We start from the raw sequence: 20,337 nt of genomic DNA, 5'->3' as shown, positions 1-20,337 counted from the left end.
CTTGCGATCCCAGTTCTATAGGATGAAGAATGTGTGCAACAGAGCTGTATGTGATGTACATGTAGCAGTGCTGTGTGTGTGTGACGTCAAAGTAGCAGAGCTGTGTGGTGCATAGCACCACCAGAAACACTGGTTCCAGAATTTCCTAATAATTACTAGTAATTAACTATGGAGCAATCATGCAAACTAAAATGGTTGCCCCAATACTATTCAATTTTAGTAACAAAGGTATTTACAGCCATGTTCTATAGACTTTAATAGGATTTCTGATCATGTTGTTTAAAAGTATCTCCAATAGAATATACACTGTCCACTTTTAATTTTGTAAAATTTCAATTAAAAATATTCCTAGTACTTGAGTCTACTTCACTGTAATTTGTTTACCACCAGATTTGGATGTTTTCTGCTAACTAGATGATATTTCATTTGAATATTTCCTTAGAGAATAATTCTCACTGACTAAGGTCAGTATTTATCACATAATTATTTCTTGAAACCATGTGAGTGTATAAATGGTGTCACTGCACAATCTACACCACTGCGGAATCCTATATAAAATTAGGAAGATATGAGACCCGAACCATAAATTGCTCAGGGACTTTATAATGAGTGAATCATTTAATCAATTGATAGTGAACAAAGTGAAGAATTGTAATTACATTTTACTGGATGCTGAAAGCTTCTTAGTGACAGTCAACTAGAATAATTAGATTTTTTTCATTTGTTCGTTCATTTTATAATCTTTATATTGCATTTGAGATTGTATTTTTAGTTAATAACAATAAAAAGACAGCATGAAATGCTTCAATTTTGTTTTTGTAAAAGTTCCAATATTATGATTTGAGCTGAAATGTATCTAAAACATATCGATATCCGTTTAAGCTATTTTTTCTTTGTTATACTCTGTTTTTCTGTTATTATTTGCTATTTCTGTTTTCTAGAGCCTTAAGGTCTCGGTCAGACGAGAATGTTTTACACGCTGCTACAGCAGCTTGTAAAATCACGCTTCTATAGCGACCAATAGGTTGCTATGGAAGCGCTCACATGGACCCTTTTTAGAAACGCAGAATCTGCGATTCTAAAAAAAATGGACAGCGAGTGCCAACTCGCCTGTCAGCTCCATTCCATGGTACGCGCTGTCCAGGGTGCTTACCATAGGCTCCCATGGGGGCTGTGGAAGCAGGCTGCCTGCACCATGGACATGTGAATGGGTTGCTCTGCAGAGCTAGTGGCAGCCCGTTCATGGGCAGAATTCACTGCATGTCAGCAGCGTGGTTTACACGTTGCTTAGCAGCGTGGAAAACACACTCATCTGAATGAGCCATAAAGTGGTGTTCTGGACTTTTGTTAACACTGATAACCTATCCTCTGGATAGGTCATCAGAAGTTGATGGACGGCGGTCTGCCACTCAGGATCCCCATCCATCAGCTGATCATCCATCCCACTGTCCAGTGCAGCAGGCCAGATGTCATCATCCATTGACATAGGAGAAAGTCGGAGAGCCAGGTTCACTTTCCTCGAAATCAATGGGAGCACTGTGCTTCTATTCCACTTCCTGTTCTTCATTACGGGTGAAGTCCACAATACCCCTTTAATCTCCATTCTGTTTATTGAGGGAACAGTAGTTTGACTTTAGCGACTAATGGTATGGATTTTATTGTAACTAGCTACATACACTAATTGAAGTTGCGTTGGCCACTTAGCTCTATTTTTTTAAGTTTGAATATACTGATAGGTAAAAGTCAATATCATACTAAACCACACAACCCCCATACCTTACCCATTATTTAGCATACACAGTATCAGAATTGTTACTTGGGTACACTTGAGGATATGATTTTGAGGGTACAACCACCACAGAACAAGTAGACATCCACTTTTAATATTATTGTAATCTTTGTTGTTATCATTATACACTTATAGCTGTATTAACAATGACCTATGCGAAATAGACTATAGTAGTAAATGATTGGCTCCAAAATCATCTTTCTTCTTCTAGGTGTCTGATACTTATTATTGTGTCAGTATTGGAACACACCAGAAAATCATTTGGTGCTTTAGTGTACCAGTCCAACCTTGACTATATAATTCTTTCCAAAGAGAAGATTTATTTCATATGGAAGAAGCAATATCAACATTTTCTATTTATTCAACACTTATCATTTTTCTAGTCAGCATTGACATTTTCTAGATACCTTAATAACCTCAGAGCAAACCATTATAGTAACCATTAGTTACTCCCATTGCAATTTGTACAAAGAGCTACGCAGTTTTAGACTTTCGCAACTGCCCTTCAAAAAAAAAAATCCTGTACAAGGATAATGAGGATAAAATACATAGGTGTTATGTGAAAGCATTCCACATCGATCTTCAGTGCAGAACACTACAAAATCATCTATCCTTTAGCTTACCTATTGGTACCTTCAGCAGAGAAAACATGTTTTTGTGTATATTGCAATAGTTGTCCTTAAGAAATATGATATGTATATTTTGTATCCAGTCTGTTTGGGATTTGCCACATTTAAGAAATTAGAAGAGTCCTATATTTACTTAAAGCTCTATTTGTAGAGTTAGAAATTGAGTTATACAATACTGTATTGCAAATAAACTGCTCTGCAACAGGGGTATTTAACTCATGCAGCACGCATATACCGTAATTCACTTTGATTTTCTGTATTTTGCTTCTTTTAAATCCTGTCAGATCTGCAACACAGAAAGGGTTATTCAGCAGAGGAATACTGTTTGGTAAACAAAGTGCCTTGAGGACATTTGTCCTTATCACAGAATCTCTATAAAATTTGGCATCTTTCAACACAAATGTCAGTTTTTGATCAAGGAATCTGTAGAGTGGAACAGTATTATTAATGTAGGTCAGATTTGAAAAGCACTGCCAGAGCTGTGGAAATAACTTAAACCATAGAAACAATGCTTGCTTAATCTCAATGGGTATATATAGTGAAAAAGATATTTCCTAATTAGCTCTCTTAAATGCCATCTAAACATGAATATACACTCTTTGTCAAAAAAAAAATCAAGCCCCTAGAAGGAGTTGTAATTCTTCTACAAAACTCTGTATGCAGGCAGATATGCAAATGATTAGAGCTAAGGTGTGATTAGATGAACGGTCTTGGCAGCTAAGCCCCTAAAAGTGGTCCACCCTTGGCCTATAAAAAGGCTCTCAGAAGCTACTTGTGTGTAGTGGACCTCTTTTTCCCCTTGTGTAGAGCTTGTTGACCACATGACATGCCTCTAGTAAGCAATTGAAGAGATTTCACCCAATCAACAGTTTGAGAGGGAGCACATTATGGGAATTCGAGAAGCTGGATGATGAATAGCCCGCCACCTGGCCATTTCTGATCCAACTATTAGGAGGTGTTAGGACTAGTGGATGCATGAGGGCACACACGCAAGGCTGCTGGGCTCAGGATACTCTCAACAAACCAACATCTGACAAGCACGAGCAGCTCCAACAGTTTCATTGTATGCCATCCAGAAACAGGTGGCCCAATTGTTACAGGTACTTGACAGAAGAATATTTGGTCTCACGGTGCCCGTTACATGTACTGTTTTTGACACCCACGATTGCCTCTGTTTGCAGGGGTGCAGTGAAAATGAAACTGGATGGCTACAGAGTGGAACAAGGTTTTATTCAGTGACGAATCCAGGTTTAGTTCGAGCTCTGATGACGTCCATTTTCCATTTTCATATCTGGAAAGCTAGGGTTGAGCACCTCAATTCTGCCTTTGCTGTGGAGGGGCACATTGCCAACATTGCTTCTGTGATGGTCTCGGGGGCCATCACATACGGCAGTCAATTACCCCTAGTAGTGGTACAATAGACAATAACAGCTCAGCAATATGTCCAGAATATACTGCAGCTATTTGTGTTGCCTATCATGGCAGGTGCTTGATATTTTTTTTTGCAATGAGTGCATACATCTAATAGTATTAGCATTACATGCAACAATTACATTAAGTGTTTACCATTTTGGACATTCATTTATATGCCAGTTAAGAACACATTAATTTTCAATTATCATAAGATGTTAGTAGTTGGGATATGTGGATTGTAGTGAAATTCCAAAAAGAGGTCTGGGCTGGTCCTGACCATTAATGGAAAATTCTTGTGATGGCTCTGGAAGGTTTCCCCAACTTTTATTCATTTTTATTCACAATGATTTTTTGGACAAATGTTCCTAAACAGTTTTTTTGTCCTTTAATTTCTCAGATGACCCCCCCCCCCCCCCCCACACACACACTTGCATCTTACCAAGATCACTAACCATGGAAACTTTTTAGTGTTATAAACATAACCCATTTGTGAATTTAAAGTAGCTACAGAGTGTTTAAGGCAGATCATAAGACATTTTTGTGTACATAGCTGCACAAATAAGCAACACAACCATTTTAAGAGCTCCAACTGAGCAGCATTCAGATTGACAATTCAGAACAATGTATTACATGGGTTGTCAATTGCAATCAGTCCTTAGATATACTCTAAGGAGACTTTTCTGCCATTATCATTCCAGTTATTTTAAAATCTTGAGCCAAAGCGCTTACAAGGGGAAAACCATGACAATGTGATCTTTCTGTGCAAGTACAGGAAATTAAGAGCCCAGACTCATCATACTCCTGCTTGCTGATCCACATCTGCTGGAAGGCTAAAAGAGAGGCCAAAATGGATCCTCCAATACAGAGTACTTGCGCTCTGGTGGTTAAATACTCTTTATTTTTATGGTGCTCAAAGCTATCACAGTGATTTCTTCCTGCATTCTGTCCGCAATTCCACAATACATAGTGGTACCTCAAAAAGGACAGTGTTGGCATATAAATCCTTACGAATATCCATATGACACTTCATAATGGAGCTATATGTTTTTTATGGATACCACATGACTCTATAACGAGGAAAGAAGGCTGCAAGAGGGCTTTGGACACTTGAATCTTTCATTACCAATAGTAATAACCTGCACATCAGTCAACTCATAGATTTTCCCAGGTAAGAGGAAGAAACAGCTGTAGTCATTTCTTGCTTAAAATCCAGAGCTACATTAACACTGCTTTTTTTAATCTCACACACAACTTCTCTCTCTGCTCTAGTAGTAAAGCTATAACTTACTGTACTTCAGTAAGAATCTTCGTGAGATAGACTGTCAGATTACGACAAGTCAAGACATAGAATGGCATATGGCAGTACATAGCCTTCAAAAATTGGCACAGTGTGAGTGACACCATCATCAGAGTCCATCACAATACCAGCTGTATGTCCAGAGGCATAGAGAGACAATACAGCTTGAATGGCAACATGCATTGCAGGAGTGTTGAAAGTCTCAAACATGATCTGTGTTATCTTCTTCATTTTTGCTGTGGGATTAATGGGAACCAGGTTCATGTTGTCTGAACGATGGGTGGCATGAATCTGGGACAGGTATGAACATTGTGCCCATGTATGTTTTATATTCTAAAATGCTGCACCACAGTAGCCTCTCCCCATCCATATAATGTAGAGTGACAGCTCTTTCACCTTAGGGAGAGAGCTGTCACTCTACCTTATATAGAAGGAGAGAGCCCAGCACAGAGCCACTCTAATGACTCAGAACTTCTTTCCAAGGGCATATTCAAAGTATGTTTACATAATAGCATAGTTTGTGAGGCTGGAAAAAGAAATATATCCATACAGTTCAGCCTATTAACCCCCAATCTTGATCCAGAGGAAGGCAAAAAAAACCAATGAGGTAGAAGCCAATTTTCCTCATTTAGGGTGGCTTCACACGAGCGTGTTTTTGTGCGTGCATACGCGTGCACAAAAACATGCTTCTATTGGAACCAATGCATTCCCTATGGTGTGTGCACATGTCTGTGCTTTACAGGCCTGTGCCTGCAAAGATAGGACATGCGTGCACCATAGGGAATACACGCATTGTCTTCAATGCAGCCGCGGCTGCTGCCGGCAGCTCCATTGAAGACAATGGTCTGCTGGCACCACGTAATTGTTTTTCAGGGAAGAGCTTTAAATATAAGCTCTTTACTGAAAAACAAAAATTTTAGTGTAGGAAAAAAAAAAACGTACCTGTCCACCACTGCCATGTCCCCGCATGTGTGACAGTTGCAGCAAAGGAATTCTTCATCCCTGCGGAGAATAAAAAATTCCCTACCACAGCTGTCACAGATGACAGCTGCGGTAGGGGATCCAGCTACCGGCATCCTGCAATTGTTTTTCAGGGAAGGAAAAGTGGTGTAAAAAATAATAGACACCACTTACTCACCTTCTTTCAGCTGCTGGGGCTCAGCCGCTTCCTCTCAGCACTGTCCCTGGCTCTCCAATGCAATTCTCAGGGGCTCAGCCAATCACAGGCAGCTCTCTTCTGTCATTCATTCAGCGAGAGCTGCATGTGATTGGCTGAGGTGCTTCCATGTCATCGCAGTGTGTGACAGTGCTGTGCTTAACTGGATGGATGGATGGATGGATAGATAGATAGATAGATAGATAGATAGATAGATAGATAGATAGATAGATATGAGATAGATAGATAGATAGATAGATAGATAGATAGATAGATAGATAGATATGAGATATACAGATAGATAGATATGAGATAGATAGATAGATATGAGATATACAGATATACAGATAGATAGATAGATAGATAGATAGATAGATAGATAGATAGATAGATATGAGATAGATAGATATGAGATAGAGAGAGAGAGAGATATGAGATAGATAGATATGAGATAGATAGATAGATATGAGATAGATAGATATGAGAGAGATAGATATGAGAGAGATAGATAGATAGATAGATAGATATGAGATATACAGATAGATAGATATGAGATAGATAGATAGATATGAGATATACAGATAGATAGATAGATAGATAGATAGATATGAGATAGATAGATATGAGATAGAGAGAGAGAGAGATATGAGATAGATAGATATGAGATAGATAGATAGATATGAGATAGATAGATATGAGAGAGATAGATATGAGAGAGATAGATAGATAGATAGATAGATAGATAGATAGATAGATAGATAGATAGATAGATAGATAGATAATGAATTGCTCTGGCGTACACAGATTATTTTAAATTCACAATTTACTGTATGCATAACAGACTGCAGTGAGTTTATTACACAAAATGTTTATTCTCATTATAATGTAAGTAGTAGCCAATCTTTAAATTGAATTTTTATAAAGGTTTCAAATTACCTTGTCCACAGGCAGTTCATATTGCAGCTTGGCAGTGTCATATTCAACCTATAAAATATACAGCCCTTTGACATTGCATTTAATTACCTTCTCATCCTGCTAGTGCTTCTAATCATATTCTTAAAAACAACTCTGTTGATGTTTGCTATTATTGCAGAAGAGTACATACAGTGGATGTAAAAAGTCTACACACCCCTGTTAAAATGCTATGTTTTTGCCATGCTAAAAAAATCCAACAGAGATTAATCATTTCAGATTTATTTCCACTTTCAATGTGATCCATTATCGGTATAATTCCATTGAGAAACAAACCAAAATCTTTAACAAAAAAAAAAACTAAACTACTGTGGTTGCATAAATATGCATACTCTAAAACTAATACTTTGTTGATGGACTCTTTGGCATTATGACAGTCTTTTTGGGTAGGTGTCGATCAGCACGGCACATCTATTTTTGGCAATCTTTGCCCACTCTTCCTTGCAAAAGCACTCAAGATTTGTCAGATTGCGAGAGCATCTCATGTGTAGCGCCCTCTTCAAGTCAACCCACAGATTTTCAATTGCATTCAGCTGTGGACTCTGACTAGGCCATTCCAAAACAATGATCTTTTAGTGGTGAAGCCAATCTTTTGTTGATTTACAGATATGCTTTGGGTCATTGTCGAGCTAAAAGTGAAATTCTTCTTTTTCTTCAGTTTTTTTTAGCACAGGCCTTGAGGTTTTTTTTGCCAAAATGGGCTGCTATTTGGAACTGTTTGTGTTTCCTTCCACCTTGACTAAAGCCCCAGTTCCAGCAGCAGTAAAACAGTCCCAAAACATAATGCTGCCTCCATTATCTTCACTGTGAATAGGGTGTTCATTTGGTCATGCACAGTGTTGCATTGTACCCAACATAGCTTTTGGAATTGTGTCCAAAAAGGTCAACCTTCAGACCATAACTTGTTCTCCCACATACTTTTGGCAGACGTGATGTACATTGTGAAAAAACATTGCTAGGCCTGGGTGTTTTTCTTTGTTAGAATAGGCTTCCGTCTTGCCACCCTCCCCCACAGCCCAGACCTATGAAGACAGGGGATGGTTGTTACATTTTCTACACAACAAGTACTTGCCAGAAATTCCTGCAGCTCCTTTAATATGACTGCAGGGCTCTTAGCAGCCTGCCGGACCAATTTTCTTCTGGTCTTTTCATCAATTTTTGAGAGAAGTCCAAATCTTGGTAATCTCACTGTTGTGCTAAATTTAATCCACTTCTTGATGACCATCTTCACAGTGTTCCATGGTAGATGTAATGCCTTGGAAATGTTTTGGTACCTTCTCCTGACTGATACTGTTCAACAATCACATCCTTTTGATGTATTATTGTAAGCTCTCTATGGACCTATGCTTCTGCTGGCATCTGTGTACGGACTACTGTTTAACATGATTTTAAATGTGATTGGTTAGTTCTGAACACAACCACATCCCTAAATATAAGAGGGTGTTCACATTTATGCTACCACATTATTTTAGTTTTGTTATTTTTATTTTTCACCCTAAATGATTTTAGTTTGTTTCTCAATGGAATTCTACAAATGATAGGTCTGTGGAAGGTGGAAATAAATCTGAAATGATTCATATTTGTTTTTTTTTTTTAGCATAACAAAAACATGGTATTTTAACAGGGATGTGCAGACTTTTTATATCCACTGTATCTACACCAATCAACCATAACATTAAACCCACCTGCTTAATATTGTTCAGGTTCACATCATGTTGTCAAAATAATGATCTCGCTGAAACAGCCTGCATCTTATTCTCCAGAGTCAGGGGTGAGGTCTGACAGTCCCAGAGTCCCCTGTTGAATTGCGCATTTCACAAGTGGAAGAAAAATTGCAACATGCTGTATTTTGCCGCGGACTCCGCACAGTGTGCATTGAAGTCAATGGAGGCCATCCGACCCACAGCCCATACGCAATTAACATTGCATATGAGCTGCAGGTATCTGTGTCATCACTTAATGACAACACTGGAAATACAAACATGTAAGAGAAAAAACTGGACTGCACGTGATGGACGGCAAGCCGCCATGATCATATGCAAAAGAGAAATAGCAGGCACGCAGAGCTGCCAGCTGGGCTTACAGCTGTAAATTGTTGCGGGCCTCCCACATGCGGGATGTGGTCCCACCATGTGAGCCTGGCATTATAGTTCAAAAAATACAGTAACTTACTCTTTTATCTCAACTAGAGGTGTAGTACATTTTAGCATGGTAGGTCAATATTTGGAATGCATTCTTACTCTGCAGTAAATAGCAATATTGTGATACTGAAACAAATACAGTAACATGAGCTGACTGTACTATTGTTATTGCATAATTAAACGTCATGATGAGACCAATGTTCTCCTAGCTTATTTTTAAAATTAGAAAGTTAGAAAAGTCATGCTGGCTTTGCGTCATCGTTGAAGAGGTTCTCCAGGTTTGTATGACTGAGCTGAACATAGTATTATTTTTTGTAATATAAGCTTAGCTTTTCACTCATTTAGTCTCCAGGGGCAAATCTCAGGGTGTGCAGTTTTTAGAATTTCATTGGCAAAACATTTTCCAGGAGGAAAAAATATCAAAGTCTTTCCATCTTGTCAAATTTAAAAGCCTCTTCTTTGAGTTCAGTTTGGTTTTATAATACTCCAGAGCATACATTCACATTTTGTTATAGTCAAGATACAGTAATTGACTTAGCGTGTTAATTTATTCAAAACACTTATACAGGTGTACAACAAATATCATTCTGGGAAAGCAGACAATATTTCTTCCTGGCAGACACCATGAATCAGCCAGTGGATGAAATATCGTAATTTCCTTGTGTTATCCGCTTTAGCCTTGTACACATACAGGAGCTGATTCAGAACTTAAAGTGGCCCTGGTAAGAAATCTAAAAGTGACTCCATGTTCAAAGGGGAGGGGGGTTCGAAATTGGCAGAAGGCAGGGCCAACACAAGTAGGCGGGGTCATTAGCTGTAGCTACAATAGTTGCTGGTGGGGACAATGCAAAATACAAGGGTAAGCAGAGCCTTTACAATAGGTGTGACTAATTAAGACTTAGGCCAAATATAATACAACAGTAGTAGGTAGATCCCGGGAAATCATAATGAATGGCATAATGAAGTTAAAAAATAGACACACAGACCACATACAGAACTGCACATGGATGAAAAATGTGTGTCTTTTGTGGATGCAGCGCGTTTTTATACACTTATGTGCTTTTGGTACAGGGCTGTACTTTGCATCATATTTGTAAGCCAAAACCAGGAGTGGGTCAAAAAACAAAGAGGAGATATAGAAATCCCTTATCTGTACCTCCATAACTGGGATCTTATTTGGGAATAATTACATTGAGGATTTACGATGAATGGGTGCTTGAGATGGGGTTTCCAAAAATTTTAAGAAAATCAGTTGTATAATCCAGCATTATCTAAAGAAAAGGCAAAAGCTTAGAATTGATCCAATTATTTTTTTTTAATAAAGGGAAGCTGGAAAAATGTAATGTGAAAAATCTGAATAAAAACGATTTGACAAAAAAATAAAAATAAATAAAGGGAAGCTGTGTTTACCACCTGGCTTAAATGATGATATTTTAATGAAGGCGTTACCCTATATTCTAGTGCATTTTGCATCAATTTCCACAATCATCATTCAAGTTCACCCGCCCTGATGTAGCATTCCTCTGGTCAGCAGTACCTGTCTTACTTTGATCTGTCTCCAAACTTGTTTGTTCACACACCAGTAATACTCATGGGACTTCCAAGTTTCATGTCAGTGATACTGTTCTGCCTTGTGTATAATGAACCGCAGTGACCATCCCAGGATATATTTACAGTAGTGGCGGCCTAGTAGGACGTTTCCAGGCAAAATACATGACCAATCGGCCCCATAAACATATATGCCAGCTTGAATCATTGACAGGATTTTTGACTTCACAGATTGGCACTTCAAAAAAAAAAAAACAGCTTTACAAAAGATGTCATATCCAGAACATGAACTTGATCAATTAAATTAATAAACTAACAATTGATCAATCAGTTATACAAGTTCATACAATGAAAAATGTTGTTTGGTATACTTCTGTATACAATACAATCTATCTGCATTTCATTATTTTCTTTAGTTGACTTGGGGTGATCATCAGTCACTCCTCTAATGAATGTTGCCAAATATGAAAGCAAGTTTCAGCATAACATACTGTCAATCATCTGTTATTCTACAAATGTTCCTCTCCGACATTGTTCTTTAATTAGAATGTGGATTTACTCTTCCCAGTTCTCTGGTAAAACATTCAGATCCTTTGTACTTCAAAGTCAATGGCAAACTGTTCATTTCCATGTTTTGTTTAACTCAGAAATATATTTTTCCTACAACAATGTGCACTTGAATTCAAAACCAGTTACTGTACTTGATTAAAGATGTCAGATATAAATACATGCATTGTACTAAATATTATTCTGTTGCATTACAACTTTTAAAAAATCATGACTATACTTTGTGTTAGAAAACATTCCATCTGCAGTATTACAATAGGACTACAAACATTGAGTACCAGACATTGGCTACATTGAACATTACTTTCTATAGGGGAAAGTTAAGGGTCATAATAACTAATCCTAATCTAACTAAATTAATAACACACAAATAGTTGTAACATTCATGTCTCATATTAAAAACTAGGAATAAACATTCACAGTACAAGGAGAAAAAGTAATGAATCTCTGTGCTAATAATATATCCAAGAGCTAATTGCAATAGGTGTTACAGTTATAGAGATGAGATTATAAGTGTTTCACAGGTGCTTTACCCATTAAATACACAAAGCACACAAAGCCTGGTTACTGACAAATCTTTTCTTCTCAAAAAAGACTGGTGAGGGTGAAGCATGCCTCATGGTATACAGCTTTCAGAAAACATGTACTAGAAAGTAATAGAGACATATGTAGCTAGAACTGCTACAAAAGCATTGCTAAAGACTGTATGAATATTAATATACAGCTATATACAATGTCTACAAGGGGAGATAACTCAGTACTGTTGTTACTCTCCTTAGGAGTAGAAATCCTGTTAGGATCACTCCAAGTTAACAATGGACAATCCTGAAAAAAAGGTACCCTAGGGTAACAGCAAAGAACCTGCAGAAGACTCACAAGTGATCAAAACCTCTGTTTATGTACACTGTTCACTATGAAAAAAACTGAATAAGAATAGTGTTCATGGAAGGACAATTTGAAGGAAGCTTCTGCTGTCCTTGTGAATTCATCTCATACAGTGTTTCCCCGAGAATAACCCCCCTGAAAATAAGACCTAGTGTAGGTTTTGATGAAGTGCTAAATATAAGGCCTCCCCTGAAAGTAAGACCTGGCTCTGTCCCTGGTGTGGGAGTCTGCTGGGATGAGCTCCCCCTGGTGGCCGGAAGCTGCAATACCACACCTGCTGTACAAGTGGTCCAGGAACTGCTGTGGGTGATCGTTACAGTCTCCAGACAGTATGAGGGAGCCAGGTACTTTACAGACCTTATTTTTTGTGGCCCTGTGTGCGACTCAGGCAACCAGTGTGTCACTTTGATTCTTTAGGGGGGATCATTACAGTCTCCAGACAGTGTGTACATGGAAATAATGCTAGTAACAACAAACTCATGATAGGATTCACAGTTTGTCTGATTATGCTGGTTTGTGATGACAACTACTGTACAGCGTATATAATAAATGTTCATTTTTTTGTTCAACAATAAATGTGAATTCTTCCTGGAAAAATAAGGCATCCCCTAAAAATAAGACCTAACGCATCTTCGAGAGCAAAATTTAATATAAGACACTGTCTTATTTTCAGGGAAACAGGGTATTTGCCCAGGGCTACCTGGATGTTCCACAATGATTCTAGGAAATGTTCTATGAACAGATGAGATAAATGTGGAACTTTTTAGAACAATGCACAATACTATATTTGGAGGAAAAACAACACCGCATAGCAATAGTATAGAACATAGAACATGTGGTGCCAATATTGAAAAAAAGGGTGATTAATAGGGTTGAGTGAACATACTCTGCCGAGTTTGATGCTTGTTCGAGTATTAGCATACTCGATGATGCTCGTTACTCGAACGAGCATCAAGCCATCTTCGACCCTGCCCCAGTTTTTGGCTCCTCCCCGCTGTGATGTGCCTGTTTTGGTCCCTCCCTGCCACGACGCTGCGCGCCTCATTGGCAATTTTCTTGTCTGGCAGGCAGGAGAGAGAGAGAGAGAGAGAGAGAGAGAGATAACCTAGAGAGAAAAAAAAAGCTAGGCACCCGGCGTCCCACATACAAAAATGCTCAAGTCTCCCATTGTACTCAAAGGGGTTCGTTACTCGAGTAGAGCTCTCGAATTTTACGAAAAGCTCAACTCGAATAACACGGACTCGAGCATTTGGGTGCTCGCTCATCTCTAGTCATTAAGTGAATCTGGAAACTGTAGGCTGGTAAGTCTAACTTCTATTATGGGTAAACAATTTTGAACGGTTTCTAAGAGATGCCATCCTGTCAAACCAATCTGATCAGTTTCTACAATGAGGGAAGTTCTAGACTCAACAGGCAGGAGTCATTGAGTCTGATATAGTCAAAGAATCATATACCTTGATTTTCCCAAATCATTTGACACTGTGTCACATAAAAGATTGGTATATAAAATGAGAATGCTTGGACTGGGAAAAAAAAATGTGTACATCGGTAAGCAACTGGCTCAGTGATAAAAAGCAGAGGGTGGTTATTAATGCTGTATACTCTGATAGTGTCACCATTACTAGTGGGGTACTACAGTGGTCAATTTTGTGCCCTATTCTTTTAAATATATCTTTTAATGACATTGTGGGGGGACTGTAAAGTAAAATATTAATATTTGCAAATGGTACTAAACTAAAGTAATTTTTACAAAAGAGTTAAGTTGCAAGTGGATTATGACAAGCTTTGGTCTTTGGCAGAAAATTGACAAATGAAGTTTAACACTGATAAGTGTAAGGTCCTGCACATGGGCAGAGAAAATATATGTCACCATTACATTCTAAATGGGAAACCACTGGGAAACACTGACATGGAAAAAGGACTTGAGGATTTTAGTTAACTGTAAACTTAACTGGAGCAACCAGTGTCAGGTAACTGCTGCCAATACAAATAGAACCATGGGGTGCATCAAAAAAGTACAGCAGTCTACAATCTCAAGCTGAAAAGATGTTGGATGATGCAACAAGACAATGACTCAAAGCATAATATTAGATCAACTAAGCATTAGTTGAAAAAGAAGATTTTTTATTTTAGAATGACCAAGTCCAGAGTGTGACAAATAATCCTGTCAAAATGCTGAGGCAGAACCTGAAGAGAGCAGTGCATGGAAGGCATTCCAGAAATATTGATGAGCAGAAACACATTTGCAAGGTGGAATGGTCTAAAATTCCTCTTCAGTATTGTGCTTTTTTTTTTGTTTTACAGGAAACATCTGGTTGCTTCTAAGGGGGGATTCTATAGGTTATTCAAGGTTTCACTTACATTTTCTCCCCGCACTGTGAATGTTTACTCAGTGTGCAAAGGAAATCACAAACCATATAACTTATTATTTGCTGTGACATCGATAAAAGACATGAAAATAAGTAGAACTATTTGTGTGTTATTAGTTTAGCTCAATTGCCCTAATTGATAATTGGGACTTACATAATAATTAGATTATATTTTATTAGCAATCAATGGAGAAATCCAGGTAATTCCAAAGGGTTAATGTACTTTTTGTTCAGCTGTAGGTGGACATGAGCCATTTTGCCCCATGTTTTGTCACAATGTTTATGTGTTTCTTAATATTTTACTGTTTTATTAAAAAAATATTTATGACACTTCAAAACTTCAAATATAGTTCTTTATTAGTGGTAACAATGACTCTTTTTCTCTAAGGTTACTTTAAAAGGGTATTGTAGGACATTAACCACTGATGACCTATTATAAAGATAGGTCATTAATAGAGATGAGCGAACGTACTCGTAATGAGTACTTACGCACCCGAGTACCGCCATTTTCGAGTACTTCAGTACTCGCGCGTAAAGATTTGGGGGGCGCCGGGGGGCGGGGAGAGGCGCGGCGGTGCGGGGGGTAGCAGCGGGGAACAGGGGGGAGCCCTCTCTCTCTCCCTCTCCCCCCCACTCCCCGCTGCAACCCCCCACGCCGCCACGGCGCCCCCCGAATTTTTTCGCCTGAGTACGTAAGTACTCGAAAATCGCGGTACTCGGGCGAAAAAGGGGCGGGGCCGAGCACGTTCGCTCATCTCTAGTCATTAATAGTTGATCGAGAGGAACCTGCTGTTTGGGATGCCTGCTGATCAGTTGATCATTCGGCCTGACGTCATCATAGGTGGTCAGAGAAGGAAGTATAATAGCCGGCTCTACTCCCATTGAAATCAATGGGCGTAACCTTCTATTACACTTCTGGTTCCTCAATGTGGTCATGGTTGGATGTCTGGTACTGCCAGTCGGCTATTACACTTCCTGAGCTGATGGTAATGGTGATCGCCAAGTGAACAAATGATTGGTGGGTATCTTAAGCAGCAGGCCCCATTGATCAACTACTGATTGCCTATCCTGAGGATAGGTCATCATTAGTTAAAGTACAGGAGTACCCCTTTAATTCATTGGGCCCACAAAACAATTCTGACTATAATATTTAAGTTAATAATATAATTATTTTTAGTAGTAAAAGGGGGACAATATTTGTCTGCATACATCTTTCACCATTTAGATTTTTTTTGTGAAGAAGTAAAACCGATATATTTACACACTGTGAGTGACATAGTAACTATAGAATTTGTACCACACAGGTTTTAAGAAGACTCCTTTCATACAGTTTCTAAACCGTACTTAATCTTTTCAAGTGGTCCCATATGATCTTGAAAGCCTGTGAACAATATCTGTGTACACTGCTTTTCCTGTCCTAACAAATGTAATCTCTCTCAATGTCACTGTCTGTCTTCTATTTCATTGCCATTTTCATGCAGTCATGAAATCTGTCAGTCACAGGCCTCCTTTTTTTATTTTGTTTCTGTCAACCAAGACTGCTTTTCTGTTTTCCTATTACAGGTTAATACTGACTATGCAAAATAAATTTATGTTGCATGAGAATAGGCAAATTATAATCCCAAATCTGAAATCAAATTTGTCATTTATTAGTTTAAAAACTTTGCATGTCAGCACATCTGTATATTACAATATATTTTTATATACCAAATATGGTGCTATATGTTTTGTGTTAATAATTAGAGATGAGCGAGTATACTCGTTAAGGCAATTTACTCGAGAAAGCATCGCCTTTTTCGGGTACCTGCTGGCTCGTCCCTGAAGATTCAAGGGGCTGCGGGGGGTGGGGGGTCACCAGGTACTCGAAAAAGGCGATGCTCTCTTGAGTAAATCGCCTTAACAAATATGCTCACTCATCTCTATTAATAATGCATATTTTAAATCTACACCAAATCAGTCATAATATTAAAACCATCTTTATTAGTTAGGTTTTCTTCATGCTACCAAAACAACTCTGACCCATAGAGACATGAAGTCCACAAGACCTCTGAAGGTGTCCCACAGTATTGTAATGTACTCATCTCATTACTGCAACGAATCTGAGAGCATGACCATCCAGCTAACCAGAACACCTTCCTGCTCCAGACTATCAGAGAGCTGGGTGCTCATATGATTCCTCCATGTGCTTTGCACAGTGCCAATTATTTGGTGCATACTCTAAACTCTGGTTTGAGCTTACCTTGCTTGTTTCAATACTCTGTTCAGCTGACTAATCATCTGGTTCTAAACTTGACCTTGTTCCTGTCCTCTACTTTCCCTCTGGATTTGTAGTATCTGTTGTTCTCTCTGGATTCTGACCTTGGCCTGTACCTGACTTTGCACTTTTTTTAATCCTTCTGATACCTTGCCTGGATCCTGTGGTCCTACCCTTTTCTACCTTGTGTTTCATACCGGTCCTTCCTGCACCTAAATATGCTTATCTGCTATTAAAGTCTGGCTAGCACCAAACAGCTTACGAAGTATGCTCTTAGCAGATGAGCAAAGAACATTACAGGTATCTGGCACCAAGAGGTTAGCAGCAGATCTTGTAATCTTTCATTTCTAAGTCGGGGCCTTCATAGTTCAGTCATATGTCACACATACTTGATAGAATTGAAAAATTTGGAGGCCAAGTCAACACCTTGAAATTGTTTTCATGTACATCAAATAGTTCCTGAAAGGTTTTTGCAGGGTGGCAGAGCGCATTATGGTTTTGATAGAATCCACTGCCATTAAGGATTCCAGTGCTATAAAGAGGTGTGCTTGGTCTACAAAAAAATTTAAGTAGGTTGTATGTTTCAAAGTAACATCCAGCTGAATGCCAGAACCCAAAGTTTCCTAGCAGAACAACAGATTGCCTTACCTTCTACTCATAGTGCATTCTGGTGCCATCTCTTCCTCAGGTAAACAGTGCACATACACATCTGGCCATCCACATGTAGGTAAAGGCCCATTTACATGGAGCGATGATCGCTCAAAAATCGCTAAAGAGCAATTGTTTGAGCGATAATTGTTACGTCTAAACGCCCAGGCATTGTGCACTTTTCATGCACTGCTAGCTGATCATTAAATTCAAGCCAGCCTAAAATTCGTCATGTGGTCAATAAGAGCCCTCGGGCTATTAACTGCATTCAGCTAAAGGCTTCATTTGCACACTAAGTAGCTATTAAGTAGCTGAGTAGCTACTTAATAGTTTATGCAAAATGATCGCTCAAAGCTGTCACTGAAACTGTCATTTGAGAGCTTTTTGAGCAACCATTGCTCCTTGTAAATGGGCGTAATAGCACACAAACACTTGGCCATTCACAAATAAAAGAAAAAGTGATTAATCAAACCAGGTAACCTTCTACCATTGCTTCATAGTCCATTTCTAATGCCCATGCATTATATGTAGGTGCTTTTATTTGTGAACAGATCTAAACATCACTCTGCCGAGTCTGTAATGCATTATGCTGCAATGTGTGTGTTGACACTTTATTATACTAGTCAGAATTGACTTTTTCAGCTATTTTTACTATTATAGCTATTCTTGGACTAGATAGGAAAGCCTTTGCTCTCCATGAATGCCCATGAACTTGTTGTCAATAAACCAGTTGTCCTTCCTTGGGACTATTTCTGGTAAGTAAACACCAGTGCATACCAGGAACACCCTAAAAGGTTTGCCATTTTAAAGTTGCTCTGATCCAGTTGCTGAATCATTACAATTTGGCCCTTGTCTCTCAGATCCCTACACTTACCCATTGTACCTGCATTTAACATAACTTCAAGAATTAATTACTCATTTGCTGCTGCTTGCTACTTAATATATCATTTCCCTGGACAGGTGCAATTGCAACAAATAATGTTATTCAGGTAACTTTTTGGTGGTTTTAATATTATGGCTGAACAGTGTCCTGTATATGAGCAATAAATGATAAAGATTAGAAATGAGCGAGCATACTCGTCCGAGCTTGATGCTCGTTCGAGTATTAGGGTGCTCGAGATGCTCGTTACTCGAGACGAGCACCACGCGGTACTCGTCTTGATTAAACGAGCACTAACCATTGAATTCAATGGAGCTGGCAATACAGCCAGCTCCATTGAAAGCAATGCGCTGCGGGCGATCGCGGGATGAATTGTCGGGAAGGGGTTAAATATATAAGCCCTTCCCTGCAATTCATCCAGAAATGTGTAAAAATAAAAAAAAATATATACTCACCTTGTCCCGGCAGAACGATGTTAGCCCATTGAATTCAAAAGAGCCGGCAATACAGCCGGCTCCATTGAAAGCAATGCGCTGCGGGCGATCACGGGATGAATTGTCGGGAAGGGGTTAAATATATAAGCCCATCCCTGCAATTCATCCAGAAATGTGTAAAAATAAAAAAAATATATATACTCACCTGGTCCCGGCAGACGGAGGTCAGCGCGGCCGGCGGCAGTCCTTCTGAACTGCTCTGAACAGCTGTGAGTAGTATTCAGCAGCCGGGGATTTAAAATCCCCGCCTGCTGAATGAACTGCCTCTAATTGGTCACAGCCTGTCCAATCAGAGGCAGATCTCACTCACACACCCATTCATGAATTCATGAATGGGTGAGTGACTGCTGCCTCTCATTGGCTTAGCGCAGGGAAAAATCTGATTGGTCCCGCTGAGCCAGTGAGAGGCAGTAGTCACTCACCCATTCATAAATTCATGAATGGGTGTGTGAGATCTGCCTCTGATTGGTCAGGCTGTGACCAATTAGAGGCAGCTCATTCAGCAGGCGGGGATTTTAAATCCCCGGCTGCTGAATACTACTCACAGCTGTTCAGAGCAGTTCAGGAGGACTGCCGCCGGCCGCGCTGAACTCCGTCTGCCGGGACCAGGTGAGTATATATATTTTTCTTATTTTTACACATTTCTGGATGAATTGCAGGGAAGGGCTTATATATTTAACCCCTTCCCGACAATTCATCCCGCGATCGCCCGCAGCCCATTGCTTTCAATGGAGCCGGCTGTATTGCCGGCTCCATTGAATTCAATGGGCTAACATCGTTCTTCTCTGCCACAGCTGCTACAGCTGTGGCAGAGGAGAACGATCTTTATGCTGACAGTGCGGAGGGGAGGCCACTCTTGCCGCTATTGTGGCTTAATAGTGGGACCTGGGAACTTGAGATGCAGCCCAACATGTAGCCCCTCGCCTGCCCTATCCGTTTATGTGTCGTTCACATCACTTTCTTGAATTGCCCAGATTTTCACAAATGAAAACCTTAGCGAGCATCGGCGATATACAAAAATGCTCGGGTCGCCCATTGACTTCAATGGGGTTCGTTACTCGAAACGAACTCTCGAGCATCACTGAAAGTTTGACTCGAGTAACGAGCACCCGAGCATTTTGGTGCTCGCTCATCTCTTATAAAGATGTATCTTGCCAGTCATTACTAAACATTATAAATTATAAGTGGAAGCTTCTAAATAACAATGCAGAAAATAAAATCTGCAAACAGTATGTAAAAAAGAGATCCACAAAAAAGTATCTAAAAAGAATATTGTGTGCCTTGTAATAATATTA

At 39.2% G+C, this 20,337-nt stretch overlaps 1 protein-coding gene and 1 pseudogene across 1 annotated transcript in view; one reads left to right on the top strand and one right to left on the bottom strand.

Moving 5' to 3' along the window:
- Positions 1–20,337, top strand: part of TAFA5 (TAFA chemokine like family member 5) — a 540,296-nt gene that overhangs the window by 516,033 nt on the left and 3,926 nt on the right. The window lies entirely within an intron of this gene.
- Positions 4,498–5,392, bottom strand: LOC136613157 (actin, cytoplasmic 1-like; annotated as a pseudogene).

The sequence above is a fragment of the Eleutherodactylus coqui genome, chromosome 2 (assembly GCF_035609145.1).
Source record: "Eleutherodactylus coqui strain aEleCoq1 chromosome 2, aEleCoq1.hap1, whole genome shotgun sequence".
Lineage (NCBI taxonomy): Eukaryota > Metazoa > Chordata > Amphibia > Anura > Eleutherodactylidae > Eleutherodactylus > Eleutherodactylus coqui.
Note: the sequence above shows the minus strand (reverse complement) of the source record. Positions and strands in the feature narration are given on the sequence as shown.